The 20,787-nt window shown below is 41.7% G+C and overlaps 1 protein-coding gene across 1 annotated transcript in view; it reads left to right on the forward strand.

The window, feature by feature from the left end:
* The first annotated feature begins 386 nt into the window (after positions 1-386).
* SCMH1 (Scm polycomb group protein homolog 1) overlaps positions 387-20,787 on the forward strand; it is a 183,551-nt gene continuing 163,150 nt past the window's right edge. Inside the window, exon 1 of the mRNA XM_028123371.2 lies at positions 387-468. The gene's annotated coding sequence lies outside the window, so the exon portion shown is untranslated. The remainder of the gene's footprint in view (positions 469-20,787) is intronic.

Below are 20,787 nucleotides of genomic sequence, written 5' to 3' on the forward strand. Positions count from 1 at the left end.
GGGCGCGGATCCGAACTCCGGTGGGAGGCGACGGGGCTAACGGGGCCGGGACGCTCGGTGGCGCCCTCCCCACGCAGCCCCGCCCCGCCCCCCGCGCGCGGGCCCAACGGCCGAGGCGCGCGCCACCCCGCGGCGGGAGGGGGAGGGGGAGGTGGGGGAGGTGGGAGAGATGGAGGGAGGAGGAGGGAGAGGGGGAGAAGAAGGGGAGGGGGGGAGAGGAGGGGGGGCGGGGGAGGGGGAGGAGAAGGGGGGCGGGGCCGGGGAGCCGGAGCCGGAGCCGTCGCCGCCGCCGCCGCCGCCGCCGCGGTCGAGCCCCCCGCCGCCAGCCCGCCAGCCCGCCAGCCCGCCCGCCGCCCTCCGGAGCCGCCCCCGCCCGCCCCCTTCGCGCGTCCGCTCCGGCTCCCTGCGCAGCGGAAACATGGCGGCGGAAAGGGAGTGAGCCGCCCCGCGCCGCCGCTGCGCCAGCAGGTAAGCGCCTCGGCCGCCGCCTCCGCTCGCCGGGCAAGCCCGCGCCCTGAGGGGTCTGGGCCGGCCGGGACCGCCCCGGGCGAGGAGGCGGCGGCGGGACCTGCCCGGCCGCCGCCCCCGCCCCTCCGGACCCGCCGGCTGGCCGTCTGCCGGCTGTCGGGCTGGGGGCCTGTCTGCGGTCCGAGCGCGGCCGCGGCCCTTCGCGGCCGTGTCAGCCCGGCCCCCGGCCCCGGCGGCCTGCTGTGCTTCCGCGGCCGGGCGGGGCCCAGTGACCCGCCCGCGGCCCTGACGCGGTAGGGGCGCCCCGGGGGCCCGGCGGCGCAAACCCGAGGGCGGGGGCGCGTTTGGAGGGTCGGCGTCGCGGCGGGTCCGAGCGGCGGCCGCTCTGTCCGGGACGGCAGGGCTGGTGGCGGCCGGGACGGTGGGCTTGGCGCCGAGAGCCGGGAGTCGGCGCGGCTATCAGTCTGCGGCGGGTCTGTCGCTCCGCTCGGACGCGAGAACTGAGGGATGCCTGGGGTCCGGGCGGCTCGGACCGAGGTCGGCGGGCGTGCGGAGGGCCCGGAGCTTTCAGCCGCGGTCCTCGGGCTGGCTCCGGCGGCGAGAGCTGCGCCGGGACCACTCACGTGGGCCGCCGGAAACGGGCGGAGAGAGCAGGTTTCAAGCCGCGGGGCCGCGGGGCACCGCGGAGGGCAAGCGGCCAGGCGGGCTGGACTTGGGGCACAGCTGAGTGCCAGCCGGAGAGGAATGAAAGGGGTTTCCGGGAGACGGGCGAACCCCAGAACATCTCCACACTGGAAGGGAATTTAAAGTCATCTAGGGCTCCTTTCTCCCATCGCTTACCAAAGTCCCTTTGAAAATCCCCAAATCCACCCTAATCATTTGAACACCTCCAGTGATGTGAAACCCATTTCTCCCCAAGGAAACCCGTTCTGTTCCTGACGGCTTTGGTTTTTAGAAATAACTTTTGGTTCAAAGAAACCGCTGCCTCCCATTCTTTCTAGTTCCTTTCCCTTGTGGACAGCTGTTGAGATGTCTGAAGATAGTAATCATGTCCCCAGAGTCTTGTCTTCTCTTCACTAATTCCAGTTCCTTCAGTTGTTTCTTACATGCCGAGGTTCTCTGATCCCTTCTCTGAATGAGCTTGACCATATCCTATTTAAAGGAGAGCTACTTAATGTGTGTGAGGAGACAAAACCTATTAAGTTTCTCCAAGAAGTTCCTTGGTCCCAAAGATTGACCTGCTTAAATAAAAAGCTGTGCTGTATTCCTCATTTCTGTGCTGTATTTTGAACTTAAAAAAAAAAAAAGTCCAATACTGTGTTAAAACGAACTGAAAGAGATCCTGTTTTGTGAAGATGTTTGGGTTTCCCCTCGTTTTTAAGTAAATGTCTATAAACACTTTATCAGATGAGCTGATGTATATCAAAGTATAGCAATGCTTATTATTTACTCTGAAAAAGGATTGAGACGCAGTTTGGGGCCAGACTGCAATTTAGTATTTAGTTGGAGAGGGACAAGCTTATTGAACTCTTTGCTCTGTTTCTAACTGCCAGCAGAAGGCCCAAAATTACTATGAAAAATAAGTTTTTGTTGCTCACTTACCAGCGTTATGTTTTGCTTTTTCATCACTTAGCCTTGGCATGTGAGGGTTAAGTTTTTAAAAAGTGTCTTTTACCAACATCCTAAACTACCCTAAGCAACCCTGCAGGTTAGTAATTTTTAAGCCCAGCAGAGATGTGATGGCCTTGTAGATAAAATGCCAAACTCTTGTATCTGGGACCTTGTTCAAATTCTAAGCAAAGTTTCACTGTCTTTGTAACATAGGCAAGCACATACCAGCAGTCAGAATTGGTTCTTAATCTTTGTTCTTGTGTCTTTATTTTTTAAATTGGTCAGTGGTTTTGAAGTTTGCAGCACACATATCAAGTTTTGGTTTTTGGTTTGTGCAAATGCTATTTCCCTTTTACATAAGTTGGGTAAAAAATTGTATAGAACCATTCTGTACAGAACTATACAGGCTCAGGAAAGGCTCTGGTTCCTTCCCTTCAAAGAACTTGAAGTTAATGGTTGGAAATACTGAAAACTCTGTGAGAAAGAACTGGTGTGAATATACCGCTACAAATTTAAACTCAACATGTCCTAAACTAAGCCTATCCATTTACTTTGTGTCAGGAACTATGCTTATGTACTGTGTTTCGCTGGGTATACAAAGATGAATAAGATACATTTACAGTTCTTGTGGAGCTGGTAAATTAAATGCCCAAATAGGTCATCTCAGAATAAAAGGTGAGAGGGATTCATTTGATGCTGTGGTTGCCCCAAGGTCGGGGCGTTTAGACTAGCGTGGGACTTGAGGGAAGGCTTTGGGAAGAGGTGACACCTGACTCAAATAATAAATGGTAAGAAGACAGTCATGCAGAGAAGAGTAAAAAGTGTGCTTCCAACAGAGAAAACAGCTCAAAGAAAGGCATTAATGTGAGAGAAGGAATGGCTTGCATAAAAAACCACAAGCGGGGGACACCTGGGTGGCTCAGTTGGTTAAGTGTCTGCCTTCAGCTCAGGTCATGATCCTAGGGTCCTGGGATCGAGTCCCACATCGGGCTCCCTGCTTAGCCTGGAGCCTGCTTCTCCCTCTGCCTGCTGCTCTCTCTCTTTCTCCCTGACAATAAATAAAGTCTTTAAAAGAAAAGAAAAGAAAAAACCACAAGCGGTTTGAAACTGCTAAGAATATAACAATACAGACATAGGGCGCCTGGGTGGCTCAGTCGGTTAAGCATCTACTTTCCGCTCAGGTCATGATCCTAGGGTCTTGGAATCAAGTCCCACATTGGGCTCTCTGCTCAGTGGGGAGTTTGCTTCTCCTTCTCACTCTCCCTCTGTGTTCTCCCTCCCTCTCTCTCTCTGTCAAATAAATAAATAAAATCTCTTTTAAAAAAGACATAAATGGTAAGCTGTAAGGCTGCAAATATAGGCAGAGACCATACCATAGTAGACCTTGTCCTTGTATGCATAGGTATTTTGAAATTAATTCAGTGGGTGATTTTTTTAATCACTGAAAAGTTTTTATGAGACACGGGTAGAATACATTTTTAAAATGTGGTCATAGGGATGAGAAGAAGGGAATGAAGTTTTGAGAATCTGTGAGGCTTTATGATTGATTGGATGTGTAGATGGGAGGGCCAGGAGTCCAGCATGATGCTCAGAGTTTTGGTTTGGGTGACTAGGGGGATGGTGGTGACATTAACTGAGACAGGAAACACAGGATGACAAATTCGGTTTTAGACTTGAAGATTTTTCAGTAGCTTGAGTTAAATCAATGAACAAATGTAGTGGAAGTAAGCTAGAAAAAAGGGAGGTTATGGTCAGAAAGTGGAATATTGGAGTTAACTTGTGTGGTATGGAGCTCTTCTAGGTGACAGCTAGGTCTCTGTGTGTGGGTAGCTGAGGTACAGCAGAGGTGAAGGTCCGTGAAGCTGAGTATGACAGGAACTTCGGGGTTGTTACACTGAATGAGTCATCTATGTGGAAAGGGAAGTGATTTAGGATGCTAGGGTGTGGGGAGAGGGTGATTGTGACCCAGGTACGGTGAATGGAGGGGATTAATCGAGAGGGTGGCAGATGACAGATGAAGAGCAGGGGTAGAGAGTGATACAGCCAGATGGTGGACACCTCAAAGGAGGAGGAATTTTTAAACGGAAGCATGGAAAAGTAGTGGTTTTTTACTTTTCCTTCTTGGGAGCAGGGTTCTGATCTCTTCCTCTTTATTCAGGACTCCTATTAATCACTTTTGGCTCTGAAGAATCTGTTCTTAGTCTTGAGAAGTAGGAGGGCGAGTACCCTATATCACTTCCTTTCTGCTGATGCTTAATGACAAAAAAGTCAATGGAGGTTTCCCCATTGATGATTGGTAGGTGGATAGGAAACAATCAGATAAAGCAGTGAGGTTATACTCACGGTTTCTGGGAAGAGCCTACATTTTGAGTTAGAAAGAGCAAGATTCAAATCTAGCCTCTGTCACCTACTAACCTTAGGACTGTAAGCAAATTGTCTAACCTGTGTGACTTTCAGTGTCCTTACCTGTAAAAAATAAATTCCTGTTTCATAGGGTGTCACAAAGATTACATGAAATTATGTGTATAAAATCACTAGAAAAGCAATTCAAAGGAAATGTTAGTTCTCTTTCAGCTACCTTTAAGGGACGTAAGCTCTGCTGGCTGAACTTTTCTCATGCTTACTTAAATTATAAGGCAATAAGTACTCAAAGAGAGGAAAAGCAAAGGAATGCAGAGTTCAGAGGAGGGAGCCATCATTTCTCAATATTTGGAAGCAAGGTTAGGTTTCACACTCAAAATAAATTTCATTTGGGCATTGGAGAACAAATTTCAGTACATTAAATAATTTAGGTGGAAATACAAAGGGAGAAAATATAGGGTATGTTTGTTAAAAATGGATGGTTGCTATTGGTCTGAGGGTCTGAGTATTGTGTAAGTCAACAGTGAGCGATATGGCCAGAAAGATGGGCTGGGGCCATAGTATTAAAGACCTGGAACTATGTAGTTTGGACTTGATGCTAGATAGACTAGGGAACCATAGATTGTATATCCTCTCTCCCTACTTCAGTTTCCTATCTAAAATTTATAGTTTCAGAACTTGGGATTTTTGTTTGAAGTAAACCAAGTAAGAAATTCCACCTTTGAAAACAAGGCCAGTTTTAGCTTAAAAAAAAAAAATAACTGTTAAGATTTGTTTTATAGTTGTAGTTTAATCTCTGAGATAACCTTGCTTGGTAGGTAGGCTTAGTGGAGTTTTAAGAAACATGTAAGATCTTACTGGTAGAAAGTGATTAAAGATGCTTTGATTTCAAAATCTGTCTTTTTTATACTAAATGTCACTGTTAATTGTACAACCCTGGGCCGGTCACTTTGCCTCTCTGGTCCTCAGTTCCCTCATTTTTGTTAGGTGTAAGGTTTAACTAAGATAGGAAGTGTAAAGCAATTTACATAATGTCAGTTACATAATAGGCACTCAGATGTTGCCCCTCCCCTCAAACCATTGCCAAGGCCTGAGTGCTAACTCCCTAGCCACCAGGGCACTGCTAGAGCTAATTATTTTGATAACCTTATGGCCATATAAAGCCATCAAGTCTTACCATTTTTTATCTTTGTCCTATCCCCTCCACTCACCTGTCTTCTATACTGCTTTTCCCGTGCTGACTTGGCTTCTTCCTCCTCTCTCCCAACCCTGCTTGTTTGTTCCCTCTCATACCTTTCCATTTGCTCTCTGAAACCCCTATTTCCTACCCTAATAACCATCTTACTAGATTTTGTGTGTGTGTTCTGGCCTTAAATGGAAGTCAGGCTCTCACCTGAGGAGTCATGGAGAACACTATTACTTGCTCTGTAGTTCTTTTAAATGGGGGCAGCACATTCTCCCACACTCTGTGCCAAATGAGAGAGATGAGGATGACCATAGTTTCCTGTGCACCGTGATTTCCATACCATTACTTGTCCATCTTAAGATCGCTGTGTTCTGTGGTGCAGGGGCTATACCACTCTTGTCTTCTTGTATATAGATCTTCTCCATCACTTAGGACCTAGCATGTGCAGTCTTCCTTTCTACTTCAGTTTCTGTCCTCACCCTTAGTCACTTTAGTATTCACACAGATGATTGTTTCTCCAGCAAAATAGCTTCTTCAACTCAAGTGATCGTCAGAGTCACACCATGGGCCTTATCGCCCAGAGATGGCCCGCCTCTGAAATTATAAATGAGGACATGCAGCATTGTTCAGAATGTCTTCTACCTCACCTTTGACTATCTCCATCAGTTGTTTGATCTCATTGATCCCCTATCTTCACTTCCTTCCCTATCCAGCTTAATTTCCTTAGTCAGTAATTTATTTCATTCACTCTCTTGCCATTAATCCTCTGTCCCCTTGTTCCACTGTTCTTCTGTCCTTGTCTGGGCAGAATCTCAAACCTTGCTGAATCAAACCTGTTTCTTCTTGGCAGTAGTAGCTCTGAGCCCTGCTGGAGAAAAATCACATACTTACACAGATTACTGCCATTGGGCCTTCAATACCAAGTCATTTATTTGCCCTAGTCTCTGTGAGGTCTTATGTCAAACCTGTTTCTTAAAACTATACCTATATGTTCTTGTTTCTTCTTCTTTCCCAGAGCTACATCTCTGACCCCCATCTTTTCATTGCCTTCAACCTCTTTCTCTCTTCTGACTCCTTTTCTTTTTTTTAATTTAAATCTGCTTAGAAGTCTCCTATCTTCAAGTAAATCTTGTAAATAAAATCTTAAGTCCGTGTTTCTTTCCAGGTACCATCTAGTCTCCTACCCTTTACTCAAACTTCTTGAGTTATATACATTTAATATATAAACTTTCTCATTCTTACCTCTCCATTGCATTCTGGTTTTAGTCTCCATCACTTAATAAGTTTCAGTTTCCTTATCTGAAGATGAGAATGATAATAGTACCTATTAAGTACTCTAGTACCTTAAGATTTTTTGTGATTTTGTGTGTGGATGTGATTTTTTTAAGCAAGGGAACCTGTATGAAAGAGCTCTGGGCAGTGTCCAGCACATTGTAGCAATGCTGTGTATGTTACATTGATATATGTTACTTTTGTTACTGCTTTTTATTTAATCTTCAAAACACTCATGAGGAGATAAATCTCCTTATTTTGCAAAGAAAGAAAACTGAGATTTAAAGTTTTAGAAACTTGCCCAAATCATAGTCTCTGAACTGCTCTGATCAGGATCATCAGCCTTCTCCTTGTTGGTAACGCCAGGGGGAGGGAGGCAATTTTCAGGCCTTTGCAGCAGCATTTCAGATCCATGATTAATTCCCTCTTCCTCAAAGCATTCTTTTTCCTTTGGCTTTGGTGCACTTCAGCGTGTTGGGTCCTCCCTGGCCACTTAAACCCAAGTGTTTTTTGGATGAGAGCTTCCCTTCTCTTGCCTGTCTTTGGTCCTAAACCCCCTCTGTACATGCCCTTAGCAATCTCATCTACTCACTTGGCTTACAGTAACATCTATATGCTCATGACTCAGATTTCTATCTATAGTCAAGATAATCTCTTCTGAGTGTCAGAACTATATATTTAGCTACCTATAGTCAGCTTTACAAGTAGCTAGGTATCATACCTACTTTAAAATCAATATGTCCCATCACTACAGGTCCCAATATACTATGTGAAAACCTTCTGAAATTGAAATGGACCTAATAAAAAGATATTCCTTAAGAGATATTTCTTAAAACAAAGTCAGTATGTCCCAAACTGAGCACAACATCCTTGCCACTTTTCTTGCCCCACCTCCTTTAAGAAAATTTCTCTTCCTCAAGGGTGATTCTGGTTTAGAGAAATTTATGTTTATTTGATAAATAATTGTTGTTGATCACTCAGATATTTAAGGCATAGTCTGTTCTCTCAGGGAACTCACTGTTTATGAGGGGAAGGTAAGACACATACATAACTAACTATAATATGTAACTCTATAAACACTCCAGAAATTCAGTGGAGTGGAGGAGAGGTCACTGACTTCCGCAGTGGTCTTGTAAAGTCTCCAGGTTCATTGCTTAAGGAAAGCTCAACATATATAATCCGAGAATAGAGCCTGAGATGGAAAGGATGAGAATTTGGGAACAGAGTTGCTTTTGGAAAGATAAAAGTGAAAAATTTGTCCTTTCTCTTAAATCCTTGGCATATTACAAACTCCATTAAAAAAAAAATTCTCATAGGATAGATTAGTTCTAATTGTGCCTTGACAGAAAGTGTCATAGGTTCAGCTATCAGCAGTTTATTGGAGCATTCTGTTGAACCTGCACTCCGTGTTAGACACTTGAAAGAGAGATTAATAAGAAATATTCAAGGGCACCTGGGTGGCTCATTTGGTTGAGCATCTGACTCTTGATTTTGGCTCAGGTCATGATCTCAGGGTCATGAAATCAAGCCCTGTGTTGGGCTCTGCACTCAGAGGGAAGTCTGCTTGTCTCTCCCTCTGCTTCTCCCCCCTCAAATAAATAAATAAACAAAATCTTTTAAAAAATTAAAATATTTGGTGCTGTGCAGGCATTTGTAGTCTACTAGAGGAGACAAAAATGATAATTATGTTACAGTATAGTAAGTGCTAAAGCAGTGGTAGGTGCAGCATGGTAGGATTTCTATATATCTGTTATGGGCTGAATTATGTCTCTTGTTCCCCTCCCCCTCAAAATTTGTATGTTGAAGTCCTAACCCCCAATATTTTGGAATGTGACTGTATTTGGAGATAGGGCCTTTAAAGTAGTAATTAAGATAAAATGAGGTCATATGGATGGGCCCTTATCCATTATGACTTGTGTCCTAGTATAAGAAGAAGTTAGGACACAGATACACACAAAGGTAAAACCATGTGAAGAGAGGGAGAAAACACCTATCTGTGTAAGCCTAGGTGAGAGGCCTCAGAAGAAATCCACCCTGCTGACACCTTGATCTTGAACTTCTAGCCTGTGAAACTGTGAGGAAATGCATTTGTGTTGTTTCAGCTATCCAGTCTGTGGTCTTTGTTATGGCAGCCTGAGCACACAAATTTACAATATCCATCCAGAGGACTTTACATCTCCTTCTGCCTGGGAGTTTCAGGGATGATATAGATGACACTGGGATGATGTTGGAGGGTGAGGAAGGATGGATAATTACTGTTGCATATTATTGAAGGATGTCATACACATTTTCTTATTTAATTTGAAATACATAATAACCCTGTTAGGTAGGATTCCAGATCATTATAAACTCTATATACTGATAAGAAACTGAGGTGCAGATGGAGTAAATGATGTGCCCAATATCAAACAGGTAGTCAATGTCAGAACAACTCACTACAGATTTTGTACTTTGTTCAGAAGGATCCATTACCTCCTGTGACTTTTTTAAGACCCTGTGCTGTCTGAGCTGCTTACTGTTTCTATTGCAAGTCATGTATTAATTTCTGTATATTTTGAAACATATAAAGGCTGCTGTATTGTTTTTCCCCTCTACATTTACTATAAGTGTTATAATTGTTAGCCTTCAAAATTAAAGCATATGCATATTGTATATTCATTTTAATCACTATGTCTTCTTATTGGCATAGTATATTTCCAAGTGTTCTCTTATTTATTTATTTTTATTTTTATTTTTTAAAGATTTTATTTATTTATTTGAGAGAGAGAATGAGAGACAGAGAGCACAAGAGGAAAGAGGGTCAGGGGGAGAAGCAGACTCCCCGCTGAGCAGGGAGCCTGATATGGGACTCGATCCCGGGACTCCAGGATCATGACCTGAGCCGAAGGCACTCGCTTAACCATCTGAGCCACCCAGGCGCCCTCTCTTATTTATTATAATTGTTTTACACTCATGCTTATGTAGACTTTCCTCTGGGGCATACAAACATGATGGAAATAAAGGCTATTTTAGTCATTATGCCCTGTAAAGTATAATAGAAAACATGAGAGCCAGTATACTTGTTCTTGGAGAGATTTAAGAAGAGAGCAGACAACCATTTGTCTTAGATTATTTAGAATTTTAGACTTCCAAGCTTGATATTTGGTGTTCTATCTTATCTCCAATATCCTTCAGTTACCAAGGACTATCAGAAAGTCTTCAAACCAGAGTAAATTTTTTTCTTTAAAAATAAATGAATTTTAAAGATGAATTTGAGAGTGTAAAAGTTTATTTTTTTTTAAGATTTTATTATTTGAGAGAGTGAGAGAACATGAACGGGGGTGGGGAGGGGCAGAGGGAGAGGGAGAAACAGACTTCCCGCTGAGCAGGGAACCCTACTCAGGGCTCAGTCTCAGGGCCCCAAGATCACCACCTGAGCCAAAGGCAGACAACGTAACTGACTGAGCCACCCAAGTGCTCTGGGAGTATAAAAGTTTATAAGGCCTAATAGGCATAGGGAATCATAATTCCAAATTAAGGGAATATAGTTAAAACATCTAATTTCTTTGTGTGTTTGTTCAGTTTCTCATTCATTGATTCAACAAATATTTATTAATGTCTACTGACTGCCAGACACTGTGCTACGTACAGTGGCAAAGATGAATGCCACAATTTTTTTTTGAATACCATACTTTTTAAAATGCAAAGACAAGCCACAGAATTAAAAGAACATATATGTGGTACATGGATCAGCCAAATACCCTATCTGTAATTATAAAGGATTCCTACAAATAGGTTAGAAAAAGACAAATTCATAGAAAAATAACAAGGCATAAAGGAGGCAACCTAAATATTTATTAGTCATTGACCAATAATTAAGGGCAAATTAAAGCTCTAATGAGATGTCATTTCAAACTTATTAGATTGGCAAAAATTAAAAAGTCTGATAATATCAAATAGGATGTAGAGTTAAGGGAACTCTTGGACACTATTGATGGGAATAGAAATTGTACAATCATGGCAAAGAACAATTTGGCAATATCAAAACTAAAGTACATATAACCTATAGTCCAACAATTCTAGGTCCAGGGTCATAAAACTGGAATCTCATTCTCTTGTGTCTTGGCCCAGGAAGTCTAATGGAAGAATCACCAAACATTTGAGTGGTGTCTATGTCAGGCACATAATAGGTACCTGAAAAACATGAAGGCATGTGAAATTGTTTCAAAACTTATTTATCCAATATAAAAGTAACAGCCTGCATCTTCTGTGTTTGTTTATACGTATCCCACTTTTTTCCAGAATGTATTTAAAGCATACCAACCCTGTGTAACATACCATACAAATAAACGGAATAACTTTCTTTTTAGTATCTTTGAGACACATTGCAACATGCAGATGTAGTTGTTCTCACCCACCTGCAAAAAGGTATTACTAGCTCCACTTTATGCATAAGCAAATGGAGACTGAAAGATATCTGGCCAAAATCATACAATTTATAAGTGATAAGACTCTGTTTCAAACCCAGACCAGCCTGACTTCAACCCTAGACCCCTTGGCGTGTCACCTTGTGCACTCCCCACAAGCAGTGTTACATAGTTCTGATACTCTGTCCAGGAGGCAAGGTTGACTTGTAAGAATTGACTTTTTTTTTTAAACTGAAACCACGGTTAATGGAGGACTACTGTATATAATTTAAGCCCCCTATGTGTGCTTCCCAGCATTATTTCCAGTCTTTTCTCCCCCACCTTCCCATTCAGAGATGTCCACTATCCATATAAACTTTTTTCACCTCAGGGCCTCATACATGTAGTATGACAACAAAAATATGCCAAATGCTACTCAACAGAGGGGACTCAGACAAATGTAAAAGATGCTTACCACATAATATTGCCTGTTATTTGAAAGCAACATACCATTATTTGGTAGGATTTTTGTGGCTAAGTTCCCATACTTGCTTCTGAACAAAAGTGATGCCGTTCATCCAGGAATGTTACTTTATTTGAGCTATTTGTGTGACACAAATAGTGCTAATACCTATTGCCATCACATGTGAGTTGCATAGTTATTTTTTCTGCAAATGCTTTATAAGGTTGATATGATTCTTGGAGTGATACTAATTTAGAAGTCCTGGATTGAGTTTTTAAGAAAAAGCTTTTTGAGAAGTTTCTTAATCACAGTTTATAATTCTTCTAAGTATATTTTCATCATCAGTTGTAGTTGTACCTACATTTAAAGGAAACTATCATAGAAATCTATCTTCAAAGACATATTCTGTAAATAATTACTAATGACCCTAGATATCCTCTCTCTATATATAGAAAGCTTTGAAAATATTACTAAACAAATACCAGCAGAGCCAGCAGTTTTGCTTCTTTCTTGCTCCAGAACTTACTCTCCAAATGATCCAATTGTTATCCCTTTGACTTAATTACTTAATGCAACTTAACCTAGTGAATAAACAAGGATTGGTTGTTTGGGCTGAATGCTGTTAACTGCCTTAACAATGAGTAGATTTTTTTTTTATGCTGACCTGGATATGTAGGTGTCAAAGTTGTCTTTTTGAGAACTGCTATTTGAATTTGGTAAAATGTTAAGTAATGTTTTTGTTGACTTCTTTATTCTCAACACTAACAATTTTCTTTTGATATGTTAAATTCCTTAATGATGGTATTTAAATAAACCATTAGGCTGAAAAGAGAAATGTCAATTCAGACAATTTACTATTTTGCTGGTGTTTCTGAATATTAGTCATCAATGAAAACCTATATTTAGGTGCCTAATACAGTAAATGTTTACATAGTAAGTGCTCAAATACATGTTGGTTAAACCCAAATTTGAATTAATGGACTGTTTTCATGATACATATTTTTCTTTTTTGTGCTCCTTCACCTTATATTAAGAGGGAAATGCATTTTACACTGACCATATTTTGGAAATAGATTTGTTGTCTGATGGAAAGGGGTTTAAATCTTAGGTCTTTCACCCCTAACCTACCAAAATGATACATAGTTTATTGCATTGATCAGACACGTTTAGCAATCCCTGATGTATTTGTGGGCCTTACAAGATCCTGGTAGGCAAGGCAACGTCTTAGATTTTTCATGCCCCACTGTATGCTACTGTGGTGGATTCTGATATGGTGGTGGGCTCTTGGTATGTTTTAAATAAATATTGTTACAATGTTCTTCTGTATTGCTGGGAAATAACAATTACTGTTTCATCTGTATGGGAGGAGACAATCAGACTTTTGTTTTTCCAATTTGCTTGATCATCTGGAACACACATTAAGAATAACAGATACCTTGACTTGGAGATTCTATTTTAGTAGATTTGGGGTAGTGCCTCTGGTGATCCTTTTGGAAAAGAAGCAGCGCTCTAGTTTTTTTAAATGTTGGTAGTATATTAACACTTTTTGGTTGTAAAGAACAGAAACCCAGCGTAAATGGATTGAAGCAAAAAAGGAATTTATTGGCTCACTTAATTTGAAATAGGGCCTGGTGAAGGGAGTTATTAATAAACTTCTCCTTGCTTCTAGATTATATCCCAACTTTATCAGGCAAGGAGTGCATAACAGAGGTGCTTGAAAGGACCCTAGGAGAATCAAGACTCTGTTATGTCTCAGTCTTACCCATAGTTGTAGGTCCTGCCTTTCTGCCTTTACTTGCACCATTTTTAGCCCTGGGTAATTTTCCAGTTCAGCAGGCCTCCTGTGCAGGCTCTAGGCAAAATGCAAATTTTTTAGAAAAGCCCTATTTCCGGGGCGCATGGGTGGCTCAGTCGTTAAGCATCTGCCTTCGGTTCAGGTCATGATCCCAGGGTCCTGGGATCGAGCCCCACATCGGGCTCCCTGCTCCGCAGGAAGCCTGCTTCTCCCTCTCCCACTCCCCCAGCTTGTGTTCCCTCTCTCGCTGTGTCTCTCTCTGTCAAATAAATAAATAAAATCTTAAAAAAAAAAAAAGCCCTATTTCCTACCCAGTGTTTTCAGATTGACCAGCTTAACTCAGGATTGATATTCCCCATTATGCACTGGTATGGCCTTACAGGTTATTCAATACTTTGAAAATCTCCCCTATTTCATATTAAGCAATTTTTATAGGAACTGATTGAAGGTCACCTATATAGCCAATACGCATCACATCCTGCATTTTCCCTACCATGTCTCTTTGCAGTGTACCTCAGTAGTAGTGAGTCCTGATACAAAACAGACCACAGTGTGATCAGCTTTCTCATACCACATATGGATGGCCAACCTCTCAGCATGAGCTAGAGGTCTACACTGTTGTGTTCCTAACCTTAATCCAGTCAGTTCTAAACTTTAGGGACCTCTCTTCCAAATACCAGTTTTGGTATCATATGGATACTTGGGGTTGCAAGCAATAGAAACCAACTCTAGTTAACTTTGTCTACAGCAGTGACTCCCAAACCTTGCTGATTATCAGAAACACCTGGAGAGATTTTTAAATTAAAAATCCGATGGATACCACCCCCCCCAAAAAAATTAAATTAGGATTTCCAGGGGAATGGAACACAGAAATTAGTATTTTTAAAAAGCTCTCTAGGTGACTATGATGCTTGCCCACTGTTGCCTATTTGAGTGAACAGCCTCAAATTCATCTATTTGCCTTGGCCTAAAAACTTGACTTTTTCTCCATTTTCAGTTCATTACTAATACCCATTGGGTCTGTATCCTATCTAATGAGTCTTTCCACCTGTATCTTTTGTTGTAGCCTAGTCGTCATAATTCCTTTTGGACCATCATATTAAACCCCTAAATGGTTTTCCTGCTTCTGCTTTTGCATGTTACCCCCCTACCCGCCGTCAGTGTAGTCACCACAGATCCTGCCACCTCTTTGCCTAAAATCTTTCAGTGGCTTCCCATTGCGCTGGAAATACAAACAATATTTGCCCTGTGGTCTACATGATACAGAGCCCACTCTCTTAGCCCGTCTCACATGGTGCCACCATCCCCTGCCTACATTCCAGTCACACTGACACCCTTTTTGTTCCTTAAATATATGAAACTCTTCCCTGTCTCTGAGACTGTGCACACGCTGTTCTCTCTGCCTGGGGAGTCTTCCCCGGATGCTTTGTTAGTTCTTAATCAGCTTGAAATCACATCCCCGTAGAGGCCTCCCTGACTGCCCTTCCACAGTCACTGTTTCTTTCTGTTTTAGCACTGAGTCACAAAAGGTAATTATTTTTTATTTGTTTTTAAGTTCCATGGGGGTGGGATCTTGCCAGTCTTCTTATATTTAACATCTATCACAGTGCTTGGCATGTAATAGCGTTCATTAACTATTTGTTGAATGAATGAGTCAATCTTCATTGCCACCATCCTGGTCCAAGCTTCTGTCCTCTTATCACTGAATTACTACAGTTGCATCCTAACTACTCTACCTACAACTGTGCTAGCTCCCTTTCATCCATTTTCCATGTCTAGGGTTAAGTTTTTAAAGACTTGAAGTCTGGAAAAAAAAAAATCTCCAGGTCTAGCAAGTATACTACAATTCTTCACATGCTTCCTGTTGATATTCATGTAGTTTATAGAACTTTAAAAAATAATTATTTTGAAAATTATGGTTAAATATTCATGACAAAATTTATTTTAACCATTTTTAAGGGTATAGTTCATTGGCAATAAGTATATTCACACCGTGTGACCTTCACTGCCATCCATCTCCAGAACTTTTGTCATCTGGCAGAACTGAAACCCTGTACCCATTAAACAATAACTGCCCGCTTCTCCCTCCCTCCTGCCCCTCCAGCTACCATTCTACATCCTGTCTCTGTGACAGCACATATTTGACTCTTCTACATACCTCATATGAATGAAATCATATAGTCCTTTTGTGACTGGCTTATTTCACTTAGCATGATGTCTTTAAGATTCCTCTGTGTTGTTGCTTGTGGAACTTTTAATGACCTAGCCCATCTGTCTTTGTGACCTCTTTTCACTTTGCTCCCTGCTTTCTGTGCATTAGTGATACATCCTTTCTTTCTATTCTGTGGGCTGTCAGTGCCCCATCTCACCTCACAGCTTTTTCTCATGCCTGTTCCCTCTGCCAAGAATGCTCTTGCCCCTTCCTTGACTGATTAATTTCCACTCATTCTTCAGAGTTCAACTAAGATATCACTTCTTTAGGGTATATTGCCTTCATTTCCCAGAATCTCTTTAATCTCTGTGTTACAAGATCTCCTAGTGCCATGTGACTTTTCTTTGTAGTACTTAGAATAGTTTTCTATTTTTTTTATTTTTGAGAGAGAGAGAGAGCATGCAAGTGGGGGTGGGGATGAAGGGCAGAAGGAGAGGGAGAGAGAGAATCCCAAGTAGGCTCCACACTCAGCACCGAGCCACGTGGGGCTCAAATCTCAGGACCGTGAGATCATGACCTGAGCCAAAATCAAGAGTTAGTTGCTTAACCAACCGACTGATCCACCCAGGCAACTCTGTTGTACTTATAATAGTTTTAAATGACACATCTGTTTGTATGTTTTGGTGGACTAATATCTGTCACGATGGCAGGGATCATACCTAATGTTCAGTATTGTGTCCCCAGCACCTAGTATCTAATAGGTGTTTCAGTAGAAACATATATATATGTATGTAATAAAGAATATTAAAATCTTTGACTTAATGAATTTAGGTCTGGAAATTGATGGCTTAAGGTCTTCCTCTAAAAATCTACTACCATGTCTAAGCCTTCCTTGACTACTTTAGTTTGCAGAGATCTTCCTTTTCTGTGAACTTAAATGTCCTTATTCATTTGCCAGATGCTTAACATTTACACAGGTAATCCTTGTATCATCTGGAATGTCCTATTTTTTTATATTATTTATGCTTTGTATTTACCAGTTGATCTTCCTCTTCTAAACAGCCACTGGAGTTATTTTTCTTTCTAAATTACAGAGCTCATCAGTTGTGGAACCTCTAGGGCAGTGCTTCTTAAACTACACGTGTTGAAGGAGCCATATTTTTTTTTCAAGTTTTTATTTAAATTCCAGTTAGTTGGGATGCCTGGGTAGCTCAGTCAGTTAAGCGTCGGACTCTTGATTTCAGCTCAGGTCATGATCTCAGGTTTGTGAGATGGAGCCCCAGCCTGGAGCCCCCGCTCCTTGGGGCTCTGCACTCAGTAGGGAGTCTGCTTCCCTCCCTCTCTCTCTACCCCTCCCCCAGCTCGTGCACTCATGTGCACACACTCTCTCTCAAATAAGTAAATCTTTTAAAAATAAATTAAAAATAAATAAATTCCAGTTAACATACAGGATAATATTAGTTTCAGGTGTAGAATTTAGTGATTCAACGTTTACATACAACACCTGATGTGGAGCAGTATTTTTCTTTCATCTTAGACTAATAATTTTATAAATAAAATAAAAATAAATTGGGGTGCCTGGGTGGCTCAGTCATTAAGCGTCTGCCTTCGGCTCAGGTCATGATCCCAGGGTCCTGGGATTGAGCCCCACATCAGGCTCCCTGCTCCGCGGGAAGCCTGCTTCTCCCTCTCCCAGTCCCCCTGCTTGTGTTCCCTCTCTTGCTGTGTCTCTCTCTGTTAAATAAATAAATAAAATCTTTAAAAATTAAATAACTAAAATATTAGATGAAATTTTTTGAAGTCCAAGTATAAACTTCAAAATTTTATTAGATTGAATAACATAAAATTATTCTGTTAAATTGTAGTACAAAATTTCAGAGTGCTTACTCTCAATTTCTTTACTTATTACAAACTGGTAACCTTTTGTTGATGAGGACTACACACTGAATACTAACCAGCATCACTTTAGGTCTCTGTGAAGGGAACACTAGTGAGGGGTATCAGGATTAGGCAGAATGTATAGACTGATTCCTTGCTTCCCTTCTATCTGATAAGCTCTATAGTTACTATATATTGTTATGTTTTGCATAAAAATGTGTTTGACGGTAGTTCTTTGACTAACAAAGGTCTGAAAACCTCTAGGCTGCAGAATATAGTCCTGGATCTTTATCTGATTCTAACCTGGTTTTCTGATTCAGTCACTGCCTTGTGCCATATATCCATCCTATGCTTGAGCTACCTATCATTTTCCACAGGACATCATACAAGCCCTTTCACTACTTATTACTTTCCTACTTCCCTTTGCTTAGTTAGAATTTCCTAAACTTTCTTCTCTGCCTGGAATAAGATGCATGCTCCAAATTCTAGTTCAGAAGTCACCTCCTCTATGAAGGCCCTTTCAATTCATTTAGGCAAAATTGGTCTCCACTTTTCACATACCCAGTGAGCCAGTGAAGAGTTATTGAGTCAGGCAAGGGGTCCTCCATCTGAGGATTATGTCCTTGTGTTGCATGAGCACATGAGCTACAATCCCCATATACCTAGCAAATGCCCCAACTCTTTTACCTGGTGGACATTCCACTACGCATTAGCTCAAAACCATTATTTCTTTTTTTTTAATTTTATTTTATTATGTTAATCACCATACATTACATCATTAGTTTTTGATGTAGTGATCCATGATTCATTGTTTGGGTATAACACCCAGTGCTCCATTCAAAACGTGCCCTCTTTAATACCCATCACCAGGCTAACCCATCCCCCCAACTCCCTCCCCTTTAGAACCCTCAGTTTCTCAGAGTCCATAGTCTTTCATGGTTCATCACCCCCTCCAATTTCCCCCTCTTCATTTTTCCCCTCCTACTATCTTTTTTTTTTTAAACATATAATGTATTATTTGTTTCAGAGGTACAGGTCTGTGATTCATCAGTCTTACACAATTCACAGCTCTCACCATAGCACATACCCTCCCCCAGCTACCCCATCCCTCCCACCCCCCCACCACTCCAGCAACCCTCAGTTTCCTGAGATTAAGAATTCCTCATATCAGTGAGGTCATACAATACATGTCTTTCTCTGATTGACTTATTTCACTTAGTATAATACCCTCTAGTTCCATCCACGTCATTGCAAATGGCAAGATTTCGGTTTTTTTGATGGCTGCGTAATAGTCCATTGTATATATATACCACATCTTCTTTTTTTTTTTTTAAAGATTTTATTTATTTATTTGACAGAGAGAGACACAGCGAGAGCAGGAACACAAGCAGGGGAATTGGAGAGGGAGAAGCAGGCTTCACATGGAGCAGGGAGCCCGATGCGGGGCTCGATCCCAGGACCCTGGGATCATGACCTGAGCTGAAGGCAGACGCTTAACAACTGAGCTACCCAGGCACCCCACCACATCTTCTTTATCAGTTCATCTGTCGATGGACATCTTGGCTCTTTCCACAGTTTGGCTATTGTGGACATTGCTGCTATAAACACTGGGGTGCATGTACCCCTTTGGATCCCTACATTTGTATCTTTGGGGTAAATACCCAGTAGTGCAGTTGCTGGGTCGTACGGTAGCTCTATTTTCAACTTTTTGAGGAACCTCCATATTTTCCAGAGTGGCTGCACCAGCTTGCCTTCCCACCAACAGTGTAGGAGGGTTCCCCTTTCTCCGCATCCCCGCCAACATCTGTCGTTTCCTGACTTGTTAGTTTTAGCCATTCTGACAGGTGTGAGGAGGTATCTCATGGAGGTTTTGATTTGGATTTCCCTGATGCCGAGCAACGTTGAGCATTTTTTCATGTGTCTGTTGGCCATTTGGATGTCTTCTTTGGAAAAATGTCTGTTCATGTCTTCTGCCCATTTCTTGATTGGATTATTTGTTCTTTGGGTGTTGAGTTTGATGTTCTTTATAGATTTTGGATACTAGCCCTTTATCTGATATGTCATTTGCAAATATTTTCTCCCATTCTGTCGGTTGTCTTTTGGTTTTGTGGACTGTTCCTTTTGCTGTGCAAAAGCCTTTTATCTTGATGAAATCCCAATAGTTCATTTTTGCCCTTGCTTCCCTTACCTTTGGTGATGTTTCTAGGAAGAAGTTGCTGCGGCTGAGGTCGAAGAGGTTGCTGCTTGTGTTCCCCTTTAGGATTTTGATGGACTCCTGTCTCACATTTAGGTCTTTCAACCATTTAGAGTCTATTTTTGTGTGTGGGACAAGGAAGTGGTCCAGTTTCATTCTTCTGCATGTGGCTGTCTAATTTTCCCAACACCATTTGTTGAAGAGACTGTCTTTCTTCCATTGGACATTCTTTCCTGCTTTGTCAAAGATGAGTTGACCATAGAGTTGAGGGTCCATTTCTGGGCTCTCTATTCTGTTCCATTGATCTGTGTGTCTGTTTTTGTGCCAGTACCATACTGTCTTGATGATGACAGCTTTGTAATAGAGCTGGAAGTCTGGAATTGTGATGCCGCCAGATTTGCTTTTCTTTTTCAACATTCCTCTGGCTATTCAGGGTCTCTTCTGGTTCCATACAAATTTTAGGATTATTTGTTCCGTTTCTTTGAAAAAAGTGGGTGGTATTTTGATGGGGATTGCATTGAATGTGTAGATTGCTCTAGGTAGCATTAACATCTTCACAATGTTTGTTCTTCCAATCCATGAGCATGAAACATTTTTCCATTTCTTTATGTCTTCCTCAATTTCTCTCATGAGTATTTTATAGTTTTCTGAGTACAGATCCTTTGCCTCTTTGGTTAGATTTATTCCTAGGTATCTTATGGTTTTGGGTGCAGTTGTAAATGGGATCGACTCCTTAATTTCTCTTTCTTCTGTCTTGTTGTTGGTGTATAGGAATGCCACTGATTTCTGTGCATTGATTTTATATCCTGCCACTTTACTGAATTCCTGTATGAGTTCTAGCAGTTTTGGAGTGGAGTCTTTTGGGTTTTCCATGTAAAGTATCATATCATCTGCAAAGAGTGAGAGTTTGACTTCTTCTTTGACTTCTTCTTTGCCGATTTGGAGGCCTTTGATTTCTTTTTGTTGTCTGATTGCTGTGGCTAGGACTTCTAATACTATGTTGAATAGCAGTGGTGATAGTG

This window comes from Eumetopias jubatus, unplaced genomic scaffold (assembly GCF_037043125.1).
Source record: "Eumetopias jubatus isolate StellerSeaLion01/CBP00866 unplaced genomic scaffold, mEumJub1_p1.0 scaffold_4, whole genome shotgun sequence".
Lineage (NCBI taxonomy): Eukaryota > Metazoa > Chordata > Mammalia > Carnivora > Otariidae > Eumetopias > Eumetopias jubatus.